Genomic DNA, 19,652 nt, shown 5'->3' with positions numbered 1-19,652 from the left:
TTTCCCATCACAATTTTTAGATTTGTTTGTTGTAAATCTGTGAAAACAGAAATTACAAACATCTACTTGACGAGTATTTTTCGAAAGGTGAGAAAGAAGACGAGACAATCCGTTTTTCCCGTTTGCGGTGTTGATTAAACAAAAATGAGTTTTTCCTGCATCGCCTTTCAACATTAAAAGATTAATTTGGTATTTACGCGTACGGAATATGCTTGTTCGATAGTGGAAAAACTTTTTGTTGTCATATGCGATAACATGAATTGTGATGTCTGTATTGAGAATTTCAAATTTCTTCATGTCGCAATCGGTGGCTGGGAAATTAACTCCGCGAGTGTTCAGCCTGTGAGCAAATTTGCTCAAATATTTCACCGTTAATTTCGATTTATTTGGTTTCTGGTGAAAATAGGCTAGAACACTCCACAGAAAACACTTTTTATCAGAAAGATTTTTGACATTGATAACACATGTCTTATTCTTGATGAACTGGGGTGTTTGAATATAACTGCTTGTGTATATTGGATTATATCTAATCACATTTACATCAAGCGAGTCGATCTTCTTCAACACCCACCCACTCTCAAATCGAACAAAGTTATCGAATGAACTTAAAATGTTCCTTACTGCTAACATAAATTGTTCATTCAATTCGTCATAACTCTCCAAGACATTCAAGCCTATGGCCGAGTAGCTATGAAGATTCACAATGGATGAAACAGCTTTGGATTCCTCTGATTCTAAAACTACCATCTTATACAATAATACATTTAATACTAAAAACCATTTCACATTTCCTTCAAAACGTGCAGCATGTTCTCTTATTATCTCGAAAACACGAGCTTTCGAGTTTTGAAGCACATTTTCAATGTCAGGTGCTACGTTTTCGAAGGAAATGCGATGGCGAATTGCTCGCAAACTCACGCCTCCAACCCTGTGTTCTCTGCTATGCTCCATCTCTGCTACTAGCGGGTTACTGAAAACAAACAAAGAATATATTACTATGGCACAGAATTAGATATAAAAACAAGTAAACATTAATCTAAAAATCAGTTGTGATTTAACAAGCTGCAAGTACAGTGCAAAAAAAAATGCTATCTCAGGATCAGATTTTCATGCACAAACGATTGAGGTTATTAACATTTGATAATCGTTGGAAATTAGAATCGAGTCTGTTGTCACCTCAAAATATGGCTAAACAGGGTTTTAAATTTGTGCGAGCACCTGACGTTGTTCAATGTGTGTTTTGTTCAGTATTTTTACAAAATTGGTTGGCAACAGACGATCCTAGTAAGGAACATGAGCGATGTAGTCCAAATTGTGGATGGTGCAAAGAAGATAATATTTCATGTGAAGAGGAGAATTTTGATAATAATATTCTACGACAATATGAAGAACGAGTTTTAACTTTCCATTGTCCAGAACCATTCAAGCTCTCGGTATTTATTAATAGAGCAGACTATTTTGCAATAAATGGATACTTTTTACATGAGAAATCATATCTGCAATGTGTATATTGCAAATATATTATTGAAAATCCTTATGAAAAAGTGATACATGTTCCGTTTTGTATTGTCACAAAGTAAAATTGTGACAAGAAAATAATAAATAATATTATTGAAAGACGCTCGGCTATCAGCAAGGCTAGCCGACCGCGGAGATAAGGAAGGTACCGATGGCGCATCATCTTCCGCGCATCAAGACGATTTCCACCGCCTCTGGCGGCGGCACAACTCCATCCCCTCCACTTTGCGGGAGTATTTAAACGCCGGACAAGCCCCAGACCACAGCATTCCGCTCACAACCTTCCTGCTCCTGGTACAGCGGCCCGTTGGCTGCCGTACGTCCCCGACCTCCTGCCCTGGTACAGCGGCCCGTTGGCTGCCATACGTCCCTAACCTTCCATCTCCCTAGGGCACAGCAGACCGTTGTCTGCCGTCCCTGTCCTCCCATCTACCTAGGGCACAGCGGACCGTTGTCTGCCGTCCCTGTCCTCCCATCTACCTAGGGCACAGCAGACCGTTGTTTGCCATCCCTGTCCTCCCATCTCCCTAGGGCACAGCGGACCGTTGTCTGCCGTCCCTGTCCTCCCATTTCCCCAGGGCACAGCGGAACGTTTTCTGCCGTCCCTGACCTCCCATCACCCTAGGGCACAGCGGACCGTTGTCTGCCGTCCCTGTCCTCCCATTTCCCCAGGGCACAGCGGACCGTTGTCTGCCGTCCCTGACCTCCCATCACCCTAGGGCACAGCGGACCGTTGTCTGCCGTCCCTGTCCTCCCATTTCCCCAGGGCACAGCAGACCGTTGTCTGCCGTCCCTGACCTTCCATTCCCCCAGGGCACAGCGGACCGTTGTCTGCCGTCCCTATTCTTCCATCTCCCTAGGGCACAGCGGACCGTTGTCTGCAGTCCCTGTCCTCCCATTTCCCCAGGGCACAGCGGACCGTTGTCTGCCGTCCCTATTCTTTCCATCCCCTCAGGGCACAGCAGACCGTTGTCTGCCATCCCTATTCTTCCTTCTCCCCAGGGCAAAGCGGACCGTTGTCTGCCATCCCTATTCTTCCTTCTCCCCAGGGCACAGCGGACCGTTGTCTGCCGTCCCTATTCTTCCTTCTCCCCAGGGCACAGCGGACCGTTGTCTGCCGTCCCTATCCTGTCTGTCCTTCCTTTTCCTACTTCACTGGAGCGGAACCGAGGCCGTAAGGCCGATACAAAATTACATCAAAGTGGTGTCATCAGAGAAGAGAGCGACCTTCACGCCGTCAGAAGCACCAGGAGGTGCTGTTCACGCCAGCTGAGGCACAAAGAAGAAGGAAGAGGAACTTCGACTTGCCTCCTTTCCCCGCCCACATTACGACTGAGCGAAGTCATCCAGGAGCAACACCTGGGTATCAATCACCCACCTCTGAAGCTACTCAGGGTGTACGTGATAGATTGGCGCCCGCACTTGGGGCACGAGGCAACAAAGTAAGAACCACTCAGCGACAGGTGCCCAAGCTGGGTTCAGAACCAACATTAACACAAACCCCACTCATGGACCCAGGCGTGGTATGTGACAAAGTAAGAAGCTGGAGACTGTCATTCGACGGCCAGTCAGATGCTCCCAGCTTCTTAGAAAGGCTAGACGAGCTACAACAAGCCTATGGGCTCACTGGCAACCAACTACTAGTCGCGCTACCTGAGCTACTAGTTGGTAAAGCTACTCTATGGATGCGTAATCGTCGTGACCAGTGGAAATCGTGGGACAACTTTGTGACAGATTTCAGATCACGCTACTACCCACTCACCTATGAGGAGGACCTCGAGAATTTAATACAGGCAAGGAAGCAAAGGGAAGGTGAATCGTTTGACGAATTTCTCGAAGATGTACTGACACTCATGAGGCGACGAGGAGGTCTCACAGACGAGAATAAATTACAGAGAGTGTATAAAAATCTTCTCCCACGGTACAAATTGTATATTCGGCAATCGGATGTTTTTAGTATTGATGAGTTGGAAAAATTCGCGAAAGAGTATGAACAGATCAAAGCAGAGGAGAAACAGAACAGACAGAGTTTGAGAGTTCACAAGACCGAGGACACAAAAAAAACCACAAGATCCAAGGTGGAAATAGAGAAAACTCCTAGTAACAGACCCTCTCTTAATGAGTCTGAACCAGTGTGTTGGCAATGTAAAAAACCGGGACACTGGAGATCACAATGTCCCGAAATCCCACCATGTAAAAAATGCGGGAAGAAGGCACGGAACTGTGTCTGTGACATGCAAAAGGGGAATGAAACATCGAACAAGACAGCAGTGGTGCGAACGACACGGACGATTCCTGTGATCAAAGAGTCACCAAGGGACAACCGACTATTCATTGCCGTAATAATCGGCGGTAAAAAGTGCCAGGCCTTGCTAGATACGGGTGCTGAAGCTAATTATATGAGCAACGAGGTCTATGAAGTCATCCGGAAAATAGGGATGATACGGAAAGGACCAGCACGTCACCGCGCGATATTAGCTGATGGACGGTCAACCCCGTTAAATGGGAAAGTGACTACTAATGTGACCATTGAACAAACCACAATTCCACTAGCGGCGTCTATAATGGAAGGACTTGGGCAGGAGTTACTATTAGGCATGGAGTTCATGCGTGAGAACAGAGTGACAATTGACACATTCACGAGAGAGGTACAGTGGGATCCTCACCCATTGAATCCTTCATGTCAGCTAATTACGTCGCGATCTCTCTTATTGGGAACTAATACAACAATAATCCCAACAATAGCAGCTGTACAATCCGAATCTCAGGACAACAAGGATCGCGACAAAAGGATATTCATGCAGGTTGGTTTGAATGGAGTTGAACTCAATGCCTTGATTGATACGGGAGCAGAGTTGTCATACATTTCGAAGCAAGCAGCCGGCAAAGTTAAACGGTCTGGAGAGACCAGTAGAAGAGCTATCACTCATCAACCTGCTCTTCTTGATGGCACTAAATTACCCGTGGACGAGGAATTGAGACTAGCTGCCATAATTTGTGAGAGGAAGCACTACTTGCGAGTTTCAGTTTGTAATAATCTGAAAATCGAGATGATCCTGGGGTTGAAACACCTGAGAGATATGAGAGCACAACTTAATACTCAACAGAGGAGGCTACACTTGCCAGTGGCTAAGCTTCAGAAGAATATCGCACTTGCAACGGAAAAGGAGGATTTTGAAATGTTCCTAGAAGCAGAGTTGAAGAAATTTCATAATGTACCTGGATCCACACATCTACTCGAACACAAGATCAAGTTAAAGGAGGGAGTTGAACCATTCAGACAGCGTCCCTATCCCCGGAATCCAATCATGCAGAAGGTGATAAATGACGAAGTGGATACTATGCTTGCTCAACGGGTTATTGAACCAAGCTGCAGTGCTTGGAGTTCACCAATAGTACTCGTGAAAAAAGCGAATGGGAAGGTCAGATTTTGCATCGACTTTAGGCAACTTAATGGAGTGACACATCGTGATGCATATCCCCTACCAAACATGACGGGTATTTTGGATAGACTCCGCAACGCTCGTTACATCTCTTCATTAGATCTAAAAAGCGGATATTGGCAAGTACCTCTCGCTAAAGACAGTAAGGAGCTGACAGCATTTACCATGCCAGGACGCGGACTTTTCCAATTCAGGGTGATGCCATTCGGACTTCATTCAGCTGGTGCTACCTTCCAACGGCTGTTAGACCGGGTGATAGGCCCAGAGCTGGAGCCCTATGCGTTCGCATATTTGGACGATTTAATAGTACTTGGAGAAACACTTGAAGCGCACAAACAGCACCTGACTGAGGTGTTTTGTAGGCTAAGAGAGGCCGGATTAATTATTAATGAAGAGAAATGCCAATTCTTGAGGACTGAACTCCGCTACCTCGGACATATTGTAACTGAACAAGGGCTGCAGACAGACCCAGATACCATAAAAGCTGTTGTCGATTTCCTGATACCTAATCGTATAAAAACACTTAGAAGTTTTTTAGGACTGGCCTCGTGGTATCGCCGCTTCGTCCCGAATTTCTCAGACTTAGCCACCCCTTTACACCGTTTATTAAAGGTGGGTGTGAAGTGGCGATGGGGCAAAGAAGAGGAGGAAGCATTCGTGAAATTAAAGGATGCTCTCACTCACTCTCCCATACTGACTTACCCGCACTTCGAGCTCCCATTCACACTACAGACTGATGCGTCGGATTATGGACTTGGAGCCGTGTTGACTCAAGACATAGCTGGAGAAGAAAAGGTCATAGCTTATGCGAGTCGGGGTCTGAAAGGACCTGAGCTTAGATATACCACTACTGAAAAGGAGTGTTTGGCGGTAATTTTTGCGCTAAGGAAATTTAAACCCTACATTGAGGGTTATGAAACCACAGTAATAACTGATCATCAATCTCTGAAATGGCTCCGAGCCATACCTAATCCAACAGGGAGGATTGCTAGGTGGATCATGGAGATGCAACAATATGAATTAACAATTAAATATCGAAGGGGAAAATTTAATATGGTCCCTGATGCTCTGTCTCGTGGCCCATTGACTGAGCAAGACGATCTCGAGTCTACTCAACCCGAGAAACAGGTAATACCAGTCAGTATTGACCGTGAACAAGATGATAATTGGACTCGTAAGATAAAAAAAGGCCTTACTGAGACACCCGAAAAATATTCGGACTATGTGGTGAGAGACGGGCTGCTATATAGACATATATGGCCACAGAGACAAGTACCAGACGGTCAACACAGTGATCATTGGAAATTATGTGTACCTCGTGATTGCCGTCTTAAAATAATGAATTACAATCATGATGCCCCCACAGCAGGACACCAAGGTATATATCGAACATACGATAGAATAGCTCGATCATACTACTGGCCAGGACTATACAAAGATGTAGCAAAGTACGTACGTGAGTGTAATGAATGTCTACGACATAAAGTAGAACAGAAGGCACCATATGGCCAGATGGAAAATCCACGAAAAGTTCAACAGCCATGGGAAACGGTGAGTACCGATCTCATTGGTCCACTTCCTCGGTCAAAACGTGGTAATCGATACCTTGTGGTCTTCCAGGACCAATTCACCAAATGGACTGAGGCCAAACCACTAGCTAAGGCCGATACTACAGCTGTTATTAGAGCTCTCAACGAGTTAGTACTGAATAGATTCGGAGTACCACGACTTTTGATATGTGATAATGGGACTCAGTACACAAGTAAAACTTTTCGGTCTTTCTGTATAGATGCAGGAATCACACAGTTTTTTACTCCACCTTACACACCTAGCTGCAACCCTACTGAACGAATCAATCGTGTATTAAAGACCATGATACAAATTTATGTAGGCGAGAGTCATGCCGATTGGGACCGATACATAAACGAATTTTGTTTTGCAATAAATACCGCCGTCCATCAAAGCACAAAACATTCGCCATCTTATTTGAACTTTGGACGAGAATTACGTGCTCCGGGAACGATAATTCTTGAAGGGGATGACGACCCACGAAGAGAAGCCAGAGATAACAGCTTCCAGACCCAAGATAAAAGGATAAAGATGTTAATACACTTACGAAAGATAGTGATTGACAATCTGGATGAAGCATATCGGGATACAAAACGCTACTACAATTTGAGGAGAAGGCCACTGAAACTTGTACCTGGGCAAACGGTGTTCAAAAGAGAGTATCACCTCTCCTCTGGAGCTGACCAACTCGCAGCAAAATTAGCGCCCAAGTTTTCGGGACCTCATAAGGTGATACAGATGTTAAGCCCAACAGTAGTGAGATTACAAACAATCAAGGGGAAAACTGTTACAGTACATATCAAAGATATTAAGCTTCTACCCCCTCTCGCAAATGAGGAAGATGAAGGGGAAGAGAAAGCCAATCCAATTGCGCTTCCAACCAGGCCGGTTGGTTAAGCGGGTTGCCTATACTCACAATATACGGCGCAGTGGCTAGATACAGTACACGCTCATCTAGTTCAATGTTCGCCCGAGAGATGGCGCGGGCTTCCACTCTGGAATCCTTTCTGAGTTGTATCTCGGAGATTTGATAAAAACTTTACCTGAAAGGGGTGCAGTGAATTACAATAACCCTAGTCTGTTTGAGATAAGGCTCACAAAATTGTTATTAGAAGATAAGCTGTTATTTACCTGGTAAAGGTGAAAATAATTTAATTACTGAAGTCTTTATCCCCTCCAATACATCGTTGAACACAATAACTATTGCATTTACCCCCATTTTGAAACCTAGGTGGTGGGGGTTACTGATAGTGAATTGAAGTGGCTAGTAATCTTCAATTATTTAGTCAGTTGAGTAGAACTACTTGTCAAGATGCCATCTCATCGTTTGAACTTCCTTGATTCGTACCTACACCTTGTAGAGAAGAGAGCTCGAGACCGCTGTAGGGGTTATAGCCGGTTTCAGAGCTTGAAAACAAGACATTGGCAACAACAACCCCGTGATTTGCGAGGTGCTCTCGCCAGAATCGGCCGACAGGGACTCTGGGCTGTTCCAATTCTAATTGACAGGAGGGTCGCAGTAGCAATCGTCGATCGCTTTCGGGAGGAAATCCATGGGTTCGACCCCTATAGAATCTTAGATGCGGATGCTAGTCGAAGGCTGCTGAATATAGTAAGGGAGTATTTGGACCTCAAAAAAATTAAACGGGTACGACCGTACAGATTTGTGTCATATCCATGCAGTGCCAGGAACGTCCCACGATGGCAAGTTGATCGTATAATCGCATTTTGTGTGGAGGAGTTCCTTCAAGGGCGACAAATACGTCCTGGCACCAACCCTGAGGACATGACGCATCGGATACAATCATTATATCCAGAACTGCCTCTTCCCCGAGAATCAACATCAGCTGTATGTCAGATCGAGGAATCACCACAAGTGGGAGGACAAGGAACCCTGTCCCCTCAAACATCACCACTGCTATGTACAGTTGAGGCACTACCACCCCTCGTGTCACCAATTCCCACAGACGAGGAAGATGCCTTCCTCGAAGAAGGAGGGGGTGATTTTTCGTTATCACCCTCCTATGGAGGCGGAAGCCCACCTGCAGCCCCGCCACAAGTATCCTGGGTTGACATGGTCGATCATTGGGATGAGATGACCGACTCCGAATGGCACGCTGCTATTCATGCCCCAGCCACCAACACAAGTGGGACCTCTGAGGGGGATGTGACAGAGGCAACAGCACCCCCCACGGTCATGGATGTGAACGAGACCACACCACCCCCCACTGCTATGGATGTGGAGGAGTCCGTGCCACCCTCAATGGTTATGGACGTTGGAGTGCCAACGCAGTGTGCAACTATTAGTGAAGTGGTCCCACCGTTCCAGGAACCCACACCAGGTCCCTCAAGGAGGAGGGATCCAGTGTTCTGCAAACGAGTCTCGACACCTGGTAAACGCAAACGGGCTGGCAAGCCACGTATAAAAATCCAATTACCGGATGGACGGCGTAAATATGTGCCCATAGATCAGGCATAGATGATGCCCATAGGCAGTGGCATACACCTCTAAAGGTGATGCCTGAGCGGCATACACCTCTTAAGGTGATGCCTGAGAGGTGTACACCTCTTAAGGTGATGCCTAGATGGCTCACGCCTTTTAAGGTGGTGCCATAGAGGGCTCCGAACACCCCCCCCCCCCCAAGTAGGAGTGGGGTGTCACAAAGTAAAATTGTGACAAGAAAATAATAAATAATATTATTGAAAGACGCTCGCTATCAGCAAGGCTAGCCGACCATGCAGATAAGGAAGGTACCGATGGCGCATCATCTTCCGCGCATCGAGACTCCATCCCCTCCACTTTGCAGGAGTATTTAAACGCCGGACAAGCCCCAGACCACAGCATTCCGCTCACAACCTTCCTGCTCCTGGTACAGCGGCCCGTTGGCTGCCGTACGTCCCCGACCTCCTGCCCTGGTACAGCGGCCCGTTGGCTGCTGTATGTCCCTAACCTTCCATCTCCCTAGGGCACAGCGGACCGTTGTCTGCCGTCCCTGTCCTCCCATCTACCTAGGGCACAGCGGACCGTTGTCTGCCGTCCCTGTCCTCCCATCTACCTAGGGCACAGCGGACCGTTGTCTGCCGTCCCTGTCCTCCCATCTCCCTAGGGCACAGTGGACCGTTGTCTGCCGTCCCTGTCCTCCCATTTCCCCAGGGCACAGCGGACCGTTGTCTGCCGTCCCTGACCTCCCATCTCCCTAGGGCACAGCGGACCGTTGTCTGCCGTCCCTGTCCTCCCATTTCCCCAGGGCACAGCGGACCGTTGTCTGCCGTCCCTGACCTCCCATCACCCTAGGGCACAGCGGACCGTTGTCTGCCGTCCCTATTCTTCCATCTCCCTAGGGCACAGCGGACCGTTGTCTGCCGTCCCTGTCCTCCCATTTCCCCAGGGCACAGCGGACCGTTGTCTGCCGTCCCTATTCTTTCCATCCCCTCAGGGCACAGCGGACCGTTGTCTGCCGTCCCTATTCTACCTTCTCCCCAGGGCAAAGCGGACCGTTGTCTGCCGTCCCTATTCTTCCTTCTCCCCAGGGCACAGCGGACCGTTGTCTGCCGTCCCTATTCTTCCTTCTCCCCAGGGCACAGCGGACCGTTGTCTGCCGTCCCTATTCTTCCTTCTCCCCAGGGCACAGCGGACCGTTGTCTGCCGTCCCTATCCTGTCTGTCCTTCCTTTTTCTACTTCACTGGAGCGGAACCGAGGCCGTAAGGCCGATACAAAATTACATTAAAGTGGTGTCATCAGAGAAGAGAGCGACCTTCACGCCGTCAGAAGCACCAGGAGGTGCTGTTCACGCCAGCTGAGGCACAAAGAAGAAGGAAGAGAAACTTCGACTTGCCTCCTTTCCCCGCCCACATTACGACTGAGCGAAGTCATCCAGGAGCAACACCTGGGTATCAATCACCCACCTCTGAAGCTACTCAGGGTGTACGTGATAGTATATATAAAAAGATGAGCTATAATGGAAAAGAAAAGACGAATGATGAAAAAGAAGATGCTGTGGGAAAACAAGCTGGATATTGTACAATATGCACTCTGTTGTAGAAGTAATTCCTAATCAGAATCGAGATATTAGTGATTCCTAAGTGCATTGTAGTAGTAGTAGTAGTATCAGGAATGAAGTGAGTTCTGAAAAATCATGATTAGAAAAATAAAGAATTGTATCATAATTACATGCAATGAATGATGTGCTGTACTGTCTCTCTCTGCTTACACTCCAACTCTCAGACTAGTTCTTCATACGTCTTTCCTCCTCGAAGACTGGAGTGATTATGCAGTAGTGCACACTCGAACTCTGTGAAATCAACGAACATAATGAAAATCACAATAATATTGAGAAGAAATTTAGCAAGTCAACATGTGATGTTAATTATGAAAATTAATGAGGAGATTACATTGCTCTCACATTTGAAATATTGTTATTCGAGATATTATATCTGGAAGTGAGAAATTTTATATTAGTGCATTGTGAGAATTTGATATTTTTTTTCTCTGAATGTACCTTGCTGTACGTGTTAGAATGCATTTGTATGTCAAGGATGTGATAAGCGGGAAAATGCACTATCTCTCACTCATCCTAAAACAGAGAGATAGAAACAAATGAGTATATAAGCAGCGGTTATTGGATTTGCCAGCTTCATTCGAGCACTAGTCACGTTCCTGTTACACATATCCTCGTCATCATGGACTCATCATCAACGTGTCAGGACTACATCCTACCAGATACACCTCCACAACAAGGCACTTCCTTCCCATCTTACTGGGCAGCGCAAGCTGCACAGAAGAAGAAGCTTCCATCTGCCAAAACAGTGCTGCTCCCTCTGCTGCATCCGACTCCTAGGACTCACCTCTGAAGAGACGTGGGGTCTTTGTGGAGAGAGGGATGAGCAGTGAGGAATTCATTATACCAGACACACCACCATCTCATCTGGGATGGGCACCGAAGCGTGTACCACTAACAACGATTTCCACCAACAAGCAGCAGGGGAAGAGAAAGCTGCACTTTCTGGAAGAGGATGAGGAGGAAACCAACTTTGTACCCTCAAAGGTTAGTTATTTCAAATATTATTAACATGTAATGTGAACAGATAATTTTAAATTTTTATATGTTGTCATTAATTTGTTGAAAAGCTTGCTACTAAAAAGCTTGCTAGTATCTGATAAATTTCTTACTTTACTGAGAAAAACTAATTTCCAATAGATCTGTTCACATTACATGTACTCACATTGTGATATTAAATGATTAGAGTTATTGTGAGAAATTGATGAATCTGATTTGAAAGACAATTTCAATCAAGAATTATTTCTTGATAACGAATATAGGAAATGAAACTATTCAACTTTAGAGTTCAGTTAAGATGTATATTCGAGTTCATGAATATGATGATTACATTGATATATTCATTTGAATTGAGCATAAATTGTTTTATGGAATCAAGAAATATAATTATTTGAAGTGATTAGGTTGAATGCATGCTACTATCTAATGAATACTTTAGTGAGAAAAAAACTAATTTCGAATAGATGTCTTTGTATTACATGCATGCACAATGTGATATCAAATGATTAGAGTTCAGTTAAGATGTGTATATTTTGAATTCATGAATATTATAATGATTACTTTTTGAAATTGTACTGATCAAGCTTACTAGTTGATTATAGTTCAGTCAAAAAAATTGAATAAGATGAATATTTTGATTTCATTATTATGATGCTTACATATTATTTGTACTAATCATGCATTTTTTTGCTATAATATTGGAGTGATGTGTTAAGAAAATTACTGATTCAGTTGATAGTTATATTGTGATATTAAATGATTAGAGTTCAGTTAAGATGTGTATATTTTGAATTCATGAATATTATAATGATTACTTTTTGAAATTGAACTGATCAAGCTTACTAGTTGATTAGAGTTCAGTCAAAAAAAAATTGAATAAGATGAATATTTTGATTTCATTATTATGATGGTTACATATTATTTGTACTAATCATGCATTTTTTGCTATAATATTGAAGTGATGTGTTAAGAAAATTACTGATTCAGTTGATAGTTATTTGTTGCAATGAAAGAGTTTGCTTATTAATTTGATGTATGCATCACTATTGGATTCTGCAATATGAAGCAAGAAATATTATTTCAATAACTGATATTACTCACTTTGTGTAGAGAATGTCTTGTCAATCTGATGATATCAAGTTGAGATTATGACAATAATCTGTTGATCACAAGTAGTTGATAATCTGATGTAGAGAATGTCTTGTCAATCTGATGATATCAAGTTGAGATTATGACAATAATCTGTTGATCACAAGTAGTTGATAATCTGAAACAAATTATAATAAAGTTACTAATCATAGATTTTCATTTAACAGAAACGTATGTGTGAGAACACCTCCATGGCTCCGCTACTAGAGGAGGCAGCGGCACTGGATGATGATGATGACTTTATCACACTCATCAATAAGCCATCACCAATACCATGGATGCCTCTCTGCGAGCTGGCGGAAGATGTCCCACATACTATCATCTCCGTGTGAGAAGAAACAAACCATCATGGCAGATGAATTATATTAAAAATAAAAATCGCTTCTACAAAGAAAATCTCTGAGGTATACCTACCTCGGAGATTTTCTTCCATAATTTCGCCCTGTAAAGTTATTAAATTTAATTCTAAGTGTAAAAATTTAGGAATAGTAGTGAAGCATATCACCGCTACATGGAGTGACATTAAGATTGCTAAAATGTAACAATCTTATTCTCATACCATGTTGCGGTGATATGCTTCACAAGTAGTATATAATGTAAATATTGTAGTGATTGATAATGAATTGTAATATTGTTTTTATAAAAAAAAATGTTTTTAATTCTCACCTGTTTGTTGTGTCAAAGAAGAAGAAGATGTAGAATAGTACACTGTTCACGCAAGAATAGATCCTCTTGTAACTGAACACTCAATGAATGTAGAATAGTTCACGCAAAGAATAGTAATGCTCTTGTACAGTCAATGAGTGTTCGGTCACAAGAGAAGCTATTTTATAGTTGCTGCTGCGCGCGCACGCGCATGCACCACATGCCGGTCTTGACCTTGTTGCAAGATTCTCTTCCATCTGTTTGCGCTATACACTCACTATAGATATTGAAATCTATTTTTATCAGTATGCTTACAACACTTGAATGGAGAAGTTGTGCAATGAAGATAATCGTATGGAGAGTTTTATTTGTTCTTCTCTTTATAATATGTTGTGTGAATATGCTATTACTTTTCCATATTGCTTTGAAAAAATATGATTCAATGCAAAATGATAGTAAGAGAATATTGGAATCTATACAAAATGTACGAAATAAGATTAGGGATTTGGAAACACCTCAATTGATGCAGGAATCACTGCTAGTAAGAAATCATACATTATCTTATATCAAATCATGTGTCAATTCATCAGATGCTTCTCTCGATGTTAGTCTAGGACATTGTTATAGATTTATGATTGATGAACGTTCAATTCTTTGCAATTTCTACAAAACTTACAACATACTTAACAAGTGTGTTAATAAGACACATCATGATGATAGAAAATTGTATTCCCTATTGATTAAAACATACCAACTTTGTAGTAATATATAAAGCTCATAGTGAGACAATTTCTTTGTCTCTCGATTGAGGTTAAGTGTTTGATTAATTAACCTCAGTCGATGTTCAACTATTGAGTTGAAAGGTAATGAAAAATGGTATGTAGAAGAAAGTTATCTTCTAGAAAATGAGGGAGAGGAATCTTAAGTTCGGCTAGCAAAATTGTCAAAGGTATAGCGGGTACTTTGGGGGACATTACATCAACTATTATAAATAAATTAATAAATGCATCACCGGAAACCCATTTCCCTGGCTATCAGTGGTGTGGCCCTGGCACGAAGGTTAATGAAAGGTTAAAGAGAGGGGATCAAGGTATAAATTCATTAGATAGAGCCTGTAAGGTAAATTATATAGCATACACTCAAAATAGTGATAATAAGTTGCGAGCGATTGCAGACAGAGCTCTTGCAAACACAGCATGGGAAATATTCAAGAATCCAAAATCATCTCTAAGTGAAAGAGCACTTAGTTATCTTGTAACAAACGTGATGAAAGCTAAAGCTGCATTTGGCAGTGGTTTGAGAAAGAAGAAGAAGAAGAAGAAGAGCACAAGTGTTGGGAAAACTCATAGCAGCTCGATAAGGAAAAAAGCTATTGCTCAGTTTAAACAGCATATTGCAGGTAGAGGTTACTATTTGAAACCGTACCCTCCAATCTTGAGTGGTGGTTGTATTTTGATTGGACCCAACCCCACATCCACCTCCTCCTCCTCACCATATGGTGTAAGTTTATTCCCAAAGAAAAAAGGAGTTAAAAAACGTAGAAAGACAAAGAAGGTGAAAAAATGAATATCGATGGTGAATTGTCCAATCACGATCTAATAAAATGGTGTAAATTATTACAAATTCCCCTAAGAGGTGTATACATGATAGATACATTACCTAATAAAATTCTAAAAAATGAGAATTGTATTGTTAATTTAGACACTCAATCTGGACATGGTACACACTGGGTTGGTTATAAGAAACGAGGATCAAATGTTTACTATTTTGATCCAATTGGTAATTTACAACCACCTTATGAATTGAATAAATATTGGAAAAAAGAAACAGGTATAAATATTTTTCACAATGTTGAGCACATGCAACCATTACATACAAATATATGTGGACACCTTATGCTCTTGTTTTTTGCGAACCAGTTGTAATCCAGTATTTGTACCGAAAACATATAAGATGGTTGTTATTACATTACGATCTAGATCAAGTGATCTCTATGAACATTTACAAGAAATTCTCGATTTGGATAAAAATAAAGAATGGGAAATTGGATTGATTAATTTCTGTACTTACAATAGCATTGCAAATGTTATAAAAGGGAAAAATTCTACCTTCAAATATGGTGATAAATTAATTGATCTTGATACAGGTGCATATGAAGTTAATGACATTATATTAGCTTTAAAGAGTAAATTGAATAGTGACGAAAAGAAACTTAATATAAGAGCTAACACGAATACTATGAAGCTCAAAATCCGTTCTGATAAGCCTATTGACTTTACATCATCTACTTCAATAGGAAAAATGCTTGGTTTTGATAATGTTATATTACAACCGAATAAATGGTATTATTCTCAGCATTTAGTTAGCATAACAAATATTGACTCTATTGTAGTTGAGTGCAATATAGCCTGTGGGAGTTACTCTGATGGCAAACAGAAACATATTATATACGAGTTCTCACCTAGAGTACCTAGTGGGTATTTGATAAATGAAACACCCAATCCGATAATCTATATGCCTTTAAACACACATAGAATTCAAAGCATTAATGTAAAGGTAACCGATCAAGAAGGATCGTTTATTGATTTCTGAGGAGATATAATTACAATTAGACTTCACATTCATGAAAAACAAAGAACTTGAAATGGGATTCCTTGTTTTCAAACCACACACTAGCATTTGCTCACAGAAGCTCATTAGAGACTCGAACGTGATAGAGTCAACACCTAAAAAGCTACGTGCTATATCAGCGAAAAGCGCGAGAATATTGGAAAAGTTGGGATTTATAGTAGATTGGCGTCATGTACGGCGCAGCAATTAGTGGAATTCTTGATGTTGAATCTCAACTCGAGTTCTATAATGATATTACTAAATTTCAGTTCCATACTCATACAGTATTTTCGGGTCAAGAAATTAAACCCTCAGATGGAGCTCGCATCCATGTGGCTTCTATGGATCAGTACAGTCTTCCATGCAAATCTTTCATATTTATTGAGGGGGAGGTGAAGTGTACAAAACCAGCTGCGAAGGCCAGGGATGCTCCGATAGAAGCTAAGTATATATTATCCAGTAACCTCATTGGAAATCTCTTTGATGAAATTCGATATGAATTGGCTGGACAACAAATTTCTAAATCAAGACTAATTGGATTAACATCAACAATTAAAGCTATACTAGTGAAAAATATGTTTGATAAAAACACATATCACTTGGCTGGGTTTGACAGAGCAGGATATACACTAAAAGATCATAAGTTTACATTCTTTGTGCCTCTTAAATTAGTTTTACCATTTTTTGAAGACTTTCAAAGAATAATTTTAAACTTGAAACAAGAACTTGTATTATTAAGATCACCAACAGATCTCAATTGCATCGAGTCTACAGAAGCAACAAACGTTAATATAAAAATAACGAAGCTTCAATGGAGAATTCCCTATATTACTTTAGAAGATCATGTGAGGTTGAAATTTTTGAGATTGCTCGATGCTGATACACCGCTGAAGCTGAGCTTTCGTCATTGGGAGATTTCAGAATTACCAAATTTACAAAATAGCATTGTTCATTCTTGGGCAGTAAAAACTGCATCCCATCTCAACACACCAAAGTATGTTGTTTTAGCGTTTCAAACAGATCGTAAGAATGAAATTAATAAATCAATCTCGGAATTTGATAGTTGTAATCTTCAAAATGCAGAGGTCTACTTGAACTCTGACTATTTTCCTTATGAAAACCTTCTTGGTAAACAAGAAAATTGATGTACCGTATGTTTCTGGATTTTCCCTTGGCGTACTATAACCATAGTATCAATACTGAGCTTGGAACAGAGATTGATTTTGACACATTTTGTACTAAAACACCCCTGATTGTAATTGACTGTTCACATCAATCTTCTCATTTGAAATCCTCCACAGATATTAGAATAGATATGGAATTTAAGGAAGCTGTACCTCCAAATACTTCCGCTTATTGCATTTTAATCAGTGATCGTATCATGGAGTACACTCCTCTTACTTCCATGGTGAAGGAAGTTCAGTAATTTCTCGATAGAGCACAAGCTATATAAGTATTGCATTTTTCAAATTTTACTCATTTGAGGTTTTAGCTTTGATTGGTTAACATCTAGAATGTCTTCTAATTCTGAGAAGAAAACACGCTCTATCGGGATACAGTGTGATCTTGATAAGGAGGAGGAGGAGGAAGACAGCATCTACTATGACTCAAGATGTAGTACACCTATGATGTCTTCTAATTCTGAGAAGAAAACACAATCTATTGACACACTGTGTGATCTTAACGCCGAACAAGACTTCTTCTACTATCACTCAAGATGTAGTACACCTAAACCACAGGAGGAGAATGGAGGAGGAGGAGGAGGAGGAGGAGGAGGAGAAGGAGAAGGAGAAGGAGGAGAAGGAGGAGGAGGAGGAGAACAGAGGACAATGGAGGAGGACAAAACAGCACAAGAGGAGGAAGAAACTCTCTCCTGTAAAAAATTTGCAACAGTCGACATGCATTGGTTCAAGGGAAATTCTAATCAAATTATCGTGAAAGAAATCGGAATCATAGATCAGGTAAATAGCTTTGTTGTGTTACATTTCAAGTCGCCATTTGCAAAGTCGGAATTGAATGCTAAATTGCGTAAGCAAGTAACATGGGCAGAGAACAATTATCACAAAATACGCTGAGAAGATGGTCATTTTATTTATACAGACAAAGTATTGATATCTTATCTTGAAGGATATGATAAAATCTACACAAAAGGTACAGAAAAAGCTAAGTTTCTTAGAAGGTTACACAAAAACGTAAGTTGTTTACCGGATGAAATTGAGAAACCAAATTTTAACTACTTTACAAGTTCTTGGTGTTATAATGCCTGTGAAATTCGTCATCGCAATCCGCAGGGCCGCTGTGCGCTCTTCGCGGCGGTTCATTACAATAGTTTGATAATGAAAAATATGGACTCATCTCCAAATTTCATGTGCGCAAACAATAGAGTGCTTAGCATGAAAAAATGTCAATTCTATTCAAATACAGAAAAGAAAAACTTCGCAAGATATGGATGGCTTTTTCTATAACAGACAAGAAATTCAATGTGCTTATTGTATGCAAGCATTGAAATATCATACTGCTCGTGTATGTTGCATTGGAGGGAAGGCACAGGAACCGTTCAATTTCTCTATATTAGTACCGACATATGTATAGTTCTTCATTTGCTCATCATGGACCCGTGCAAGTGGATGCAAGCTGATAGTGAATTGGAAATGAGGTCAGAACAGTGTATTGATTGGTATGATGCCTGTGAAATTGCAATTAAACATTCAACTCATGAAAATCATCATTTGGTGAAACAACTAAAAGACATTTTCTTAAACACAGTGAATTTGAACGATATAAATGATTATCTATGCTATTACAGACCCCATAAACTGTCTGTTAGTAAACTAATAAAAATTGAAGAGGAAGTGATGAACAATTGTAGTGAATTGTGTAAATAAATTTCTAGTGTATACTCGATTGTTTTCATTTTCCATTGTACCTGCAATGTCTAGGTTTAATCGTTCAGTATTGCTTTGTTAGTTGAGCTGTAAAGATCTCACATGCGTTGAAGCTCAATGCTATTTATAGAAGTGTGTAGTATAGTGTGCAGATACAAGTAGTTTCTTATCACGTTTTACCTGTACATACACTCAACTGAAAAATATGGTTGATTGTTATAGCTTTTCAAAGTTCAAGAAACTATCTCGTCTCTTGATGACAATTTCATTCAATGAATTTGATCTAATTGCAAAGAATATTGAATTTTCAACGGGTGATGAGGTGAGTGATCTTGCATTAACAAAAACAGAAAATCTTCACTTTCCAATTCTATCTGAAATTTTTGAATTACTGGATATATTAGAAACCGGACATTTCCATTATGGTTGTTCAAATAATGATGAATCATTAGCTATTGTTAATAATTCTAATGATCTCTGGAAATGCTTATATGACATTGCCGATAAAAAATGTAAAAGATCATAGATCACTCTCTAGAGAGTTTAAAGATACATGTGTATTTGGATATACAAGTTCATTCTATGCATTAGTTATGATTGAGGAAACATTAAAAATATAACGTTCGTTGTGTGTACAACCCACTGCTTCACATCATTGTCAAGAACATGTTTCAGTTAAATCTGAGAGTAAGATATTCATTTCACTTAAATCTGGCAGAAGTTCGTTTCACTTAAATCTGTCAGTAGATTGCCTCTCTCTCTCTCACATATCTCT

This window comes from Nilaparvata lugens, chromosome 3, assembly GCF_014356525.2.
Source record: "Nilaparvata lugens isolate BPH chromosome 3, ASM1435652v1, whole genome shotgun sequence".
NCBI classification, from domain to species: domain Eukaryota; kingdom Metazoa; phylum Arthropoda; class Insecta; order Hemiptera; family Delphacidae; genus Nilaparvata; species Nilaparvata lugens.
Note: the sequence above shows the minus strand (reverse complement) of the source record.